Source organism: Tachysurus vachellii, chromosome 10, assembly GCF_030014155.1.
Source record: "Tachysurus vachellii isolate PV-2020 chromosome 10, HZAU_Pvac_v1, whole genome shotgun sequence".
NCBI lineage: Eukaryota > Metazoa > Chordata > Actinopteri > Siluriformes > Bagridae > Tachysurus > Tachysurus vachellii.
Window position 1 is genome coordinate 2,814,806 of NC_083469.1, and position 5,195 is coordinate 2,820,000.

General features: G+C 40.8%; 1 protein-coding gene across 1 annotated transcript in view; it reads left to right on the forward strand.

Moving 5' to 3' along the window:
* Positions 1-1,247: 1,247 nt before the first annotated feature.
* Positions 1,248-5,195, forward strand: part of si:ch211-195o20.7 (cytospin-A) — a 22,543-nt gene continuing 18,595 nt past the window's right edge. Inside the window, exon 1 of the mRNA XM_060879425.1 lies at positions 1,248-1,384. The gene's annotated coding sequence lies outside the window, so the exon portion shown is untranslated. The remainder of the gene's footprint in view (positions 1,385-5,195) is intronic.

Consider the following 5,195-nt stretch of genomic DNA (forward strand, 5'->3'; position numbering starts at 1 on the left):
GAGTGTGTGTGTCCACATGTGTGTTGGAGTGTGTGTGTGTGTGTGTGTGTGTGTGTGTGTGTGTGTGTGTGTATGTGTGTCTCTGCGTGTGTGTGAGTGTGTGTGTCTGTGTGTGTGAGTGTGTGTCTGTCTGTGTGTGTGTATGTGTGTGTCTGCGTGTGTGTCTGTGTGTGTATGTGTGTGTGTGTACGTGTGTGTGTGAGTGTGTGTGTGTATATGTGTGTGTCTGCATGTGTGTGTGTGTGTGTGAGTGTGTGTATGTGTGTGTCTGTGTGTGTGTGAGTGAGTGTGTGTCTGTCTGTGTGTGTGTGTGTACGTGTGTGTGTATGTGTGTGTCTGCATGTGTGTGTGTGTGTGTCTGCATGTGTGTGAGTGTGTGTGTATGTATGTGTGTGTGTGTGTGCGTGTGTGTGTGGGTGGGTGTGTGAGTGAGTGTGTGAGTGAGTGTGTGTGTGTGTATATGTGTGTGTCTGCATGTGTGTGTGTGAGTGTGTGTATGTGTGTGTCTGTGTGTGTGAGTAAGTGTGTGTCTGTCTGTGTGTGTGTGTACGTGTGTGTGTATGTGTGTGTCTGCATGTGTGTGTGTGTGTGTCTGCATGTGTGTGAGTGTGTGTGTGTGTGTGCGTGTGTGTGTGGGTGGGTGTGTGAGTGAGTGTGTGAGTGAGTGTGTGTGTATGTGTTTGTGATGGTAGTATATCGACATATTTCTCGCACAGAAAGTGTGCTAATTTATGCTAGTTAAAGGATCAGATTTAAGTGTAGAAGACGTGTGAAATATAAATAGGATGGAATAAAAAACAGAGAGGAAAAAATAAAATAGTACTTTTATTTTGCTTTATTTACAAAGTAAATACATTTATATAAATCACGTCTTGTTTTTAGTTGCTCACTTGCTAAGGCAGTATTTACAACAGTGCTCACAGATTTATCGTGATAAAACTTACAGGACGTCCTTTTACTGAATTTATAGCACTTGTAAATATCTTTGACTATAGCCATGTTTGGAAGATATTTGTTTGTTTATTATTGTTTGTTTGTTTGTTTGTTCGTTTTATTGTTAATTCTTGCATCTTTTGCTGCCTTCATGGAAGCTCATGGTACCCTTGTAAAAATGATTGTATTTGAATGTACATTTTATTTGTTTTTATGCTTGTTTAAAGAAAGGTCACTCACTCATTCTCACTCCCTCACTGTGTAAACTAGTTGAGTTTTGCACCGTTTGGCCTTCCATATCCCCTTCCCTCCTCTCCTATAGCGCTCAGAGGCTCCAGTGCGGTTCAGAGTTTCAGATGAACGCAGGATGAGATGCGGGACAGAGTCACTTTCACATCTTCTGGAGGGTCGATAAAAAAGCAGAGACCACCGGAAACGTCTTAATGCAAAGGTGTGTAACTCCGTATGTTTACAAGAGCTGCGTTTTACACGTATGTGTCTGTGTGTGTGTATGTGTGTTTGTGTGAGTGCGTGTGTGTCTGTGTCTGTGTGTGTCTGTGTGTGTGTCTGTGTGTGTGTTTGTGTGTGTCTGTGTATGTGTCTGTGTGTATGTGTGTGTTTGTGTGTGTGTGTCTATGTCTGTGTGTGTGTCTGTGTGTGTGGCTGTGTGTGTATGTGTGTGTGTTTGTGTGAGTGTGTGTGTCTGTGTATGTGTGTGTGGCTGTGTGTATGTGTGTGTGTGTGTGTTTGTGTGTGTGTGTGTCTGTGTGTGTCTGTGTATGTGTGTTTGTGTGTGTGTGAGTGTGTGTGTGTCTGTGTTTGTGTGAGTGTGTGTCTGTGTGTGAGTGTGTGTGAGTGTCTGTGTGTGAGTGAGTGTGTGTGTGTGTGTGTGTGAGAGAGAGTGTGTGTGAGTGAGTGTGTGTGTGTGTGTGTCTGTGTGTGTGTCTGTGTTTGTGAGTGTGTGTCTGTGTGTGTGTCTGTATGTGAGTGTGTTTGAGTGTCTGTGTGAGTGAGTGAGTGTGTGTGTGTGTGTGTGTGTGTGTGAGCATGCGTGTGTGTGAGTGTGTGTCTGTGTGTGAGTGTGTGTGTGTGTGTGTGTGTGTGTGAGAGAGAGAGTGTGTGTGAGTGAGTGTGTGTGTGAGTGTGTGAGCATGCGTGTGTGTGTGTGAGTGTGTGTGTGTGAGTGAGTGTGTGTGTGTGTGTGTGTGAGTGAGTGTGTTTGAGTGTGTGTGAGCATGCGTGTGTGTGTGTGAGTGTGTGTCCGTGCAATCTGACGAATTGATTTTCTATGAGCTTTTGACTTATTATTATTATTATTATTATTATTAATATTAATATTAAAATCTCTGTAGAAGTAGCTGTTTGTATGGAGTCAGTCATGCGTGTAGACATCATTTCTATGCATGTCCATGTGAATCAACACTCCACAGGACTTGCCTAACAGGTACTCTAATGGTTTGTTCACGTTGACAGGTGTCACCACACCTCAGGTGACGAGGTGACGTCCTGCAAATGTCATTTCTCACAAATTCTATTATCTGTGAAGGATTAAAACAACATTAGCACAGTGATAAAGATCGTCTTTTAATCTCTTGTTTGTGTCTCACTCAGCCTGTTCTTGGAGTGTTAGCTTCAGTAGTGTCTGAGTAGATTATAATTAACTCTTCATTATAATTAACACACTACGAATGGATGAATAGTTCATTCGATGAAAAATACCGATGTATACGATCGAATGGATTTGGTCTAACAGTAAAATGTAAACTTTTGCTAACATTTTTAACCACGAACCCCTTACGTGTAGTTTGGTGATGCGAACATCAGGTTGCGATGTTCGTTTATTAATCCGGACCGTTTGTTTTAACAAAACAACAAAAACTAAAAAAAATCCCACCTTCTAGGTTTTGTTACGGTTCACAAAACTGAGGTCAAATGTGAGGTCATCTAGGGGCTTTTTACACCTGGTGACTTCATGTGTTTTCTGTGATCCGATAGCTATCCGATGGTAAAAAGACCAGGTCTAAATGCCCTCCGAAACGGTTTTCGAGACAGATATAAATCCGATCGCTCAAACCCCTTCAGGAGGTGGTCTGGGACACGTTTCAGATGAAACTGGACAGGTGTAAATGCATGTGGTTATTCAAGCCACATACGTCAGCGCTATACTCCTCCCAAACGGAAGTACGGCACTCGCAGGTGACTCGCGAGTCGTGCATCGCGCCAGAAACAAATATGTTTTCCCATCAGTGCTGGCTCCGATCTTTCACCCAGTTGTCTCATTGGGTCTTAAAATGCGCTGCTGCCGCCAGAGAAAATGCAGCAAACAGTACACGCTGTTTTTTGTAGCAAACGCATACTGTACACCAAAGCGTGTTACATGTCAATTACCCCGGAAATGAGGTAAAATATATTTGCATATTGGGCGGGAGTAGAAAGATCGGATCGATATCCGATTCGCCGAGACGCATTTATGTGGCCTAATGTAAACGGAACAGTTTTAACGAATCACATAGCTATCGGATCAGAGACAACACATGAAGTGACATGGTGTAAAAAGGCCCCTAGAGAACACAAAACGGACACAAAATAAAAGTAACCAACACCAGAAGAAAACAGGTTTGTCTTTGTCCTTGACGTCCTGGGACCCTTTTAGTGAATCTGCGTTTTGGTCTGGTGAATTTTCGTTGTCTTTTTTTCTGAACACTTTATCTGAAAGTGTAGTTTTCATATATCAGGTTTGAAAAATTCTATAAACCAAAACTAATCAGTGATCGTTGATCATCTCTGTAGGAATTTGATCAAAAGCTGAATGTAAATCGGTATCGAAGTTGTTCATGAGATATTATATTGCACCGAAACGTCCTTTTCTTTTTTTTTCTTTCGAAGCGTACTTGAAAAAAAAAAAAACACTTGACAGCCTTTTGCATTTTTATGCAAATTCTCTCTAAGATATTCAAATCTCGCTCAATGTAGTCGGAAACATATTTTCAAACAGCCTTATTATGATTCCTGAAACAAACAGAATTCTGGATGACAACACGACGACGTAATCCGATGTGACGTAATTATGCGACGTAATCCGTTCTCACGCATGTGAGAACTAGACAGCTCTCATCTTCCTCATTTTACACCAATTTCAGGCTAATGCTAGCTATTCGCTCACACTAAATAAGCCTAAAGATAGCTTGATTGCTATCAAACATGGCTAATTGTTAATGGCTAAGTTAATTGTTAGTCAGCAAGCTTGGGTATTAGCACACACAATATAATATAAGGGTTAGCTTGCTTGCTAACAAAGTTAGCCAAAGTCTAGTGGAGGTAAGAATATCATGAATAAAATGCAGATTATGTGAATTTGTAAAGTAAAAAAAATGAAAATTGTGGTTTAATTTTTAATATTCTAGATTTTCAGATATATATATATATATATAGTTGTTACATAATTATGTGACAACCCCTACATGTTAGTTGTTACCATGGTAACGATAACCTATTAGAACGAGTGCATTAATATTAAACTGTACTTTGGAGCTGTGATGCTGTCAGAGCTGCTGGTATAGGATATGAATCAGCACCTTCTGACCAATCAGAATCCAGAATTAAACAGAGCTGCTGCTATAGGATATGAATCAGCACCTTCTGACCAATCAGAATCCAGAATTAAACAGAGCTGCAGTATCAAAGGTTAACAGATAACTATTTCTATAAACGTTGCATTCTTAATGTTATACGGCTTTATAACTCTGGTTTTATTAACTGCTGCTGTTACATAAGTGTTTATTTGAACCCTCTTTGTTTACAATCCTCTATTCTTGCATGTTGTACTGTGTAATATACAGACTGCACGTGTGTTTGTGCCGCAGCGCTTTGTATTGTCTCTTTGCACTGTCTTGCACTGTTTGCACTAGGATGCACACGATGCACTTTATATGGCTAACTTACTTTTAGTCCTTAGCTCTGTGTTTTTTTATGTAGCACCACGATCCTGCAGACACGTCTCACCTCACACTGTGTACTGCGTCGTCAGCTATATATAGTTTAACTGACAATAAATGCTTCTTGACTTGACTTTTAAATAATTATATCTATATAATGGCTTATGAGCATGTTGTAACACAAACAGAGAGAGAGAGAGAGAGAGAGAGAGAGAGAGAGAGAGAGAGAGGAAGAGAGAGAGAGAGAGATAAAGAGAGAGAGAGAGTGAGACAGAGAGAGAGATAAAGAGAGTGAGAGAGAGACAGACAGACAGAGAGAGAGAGAGA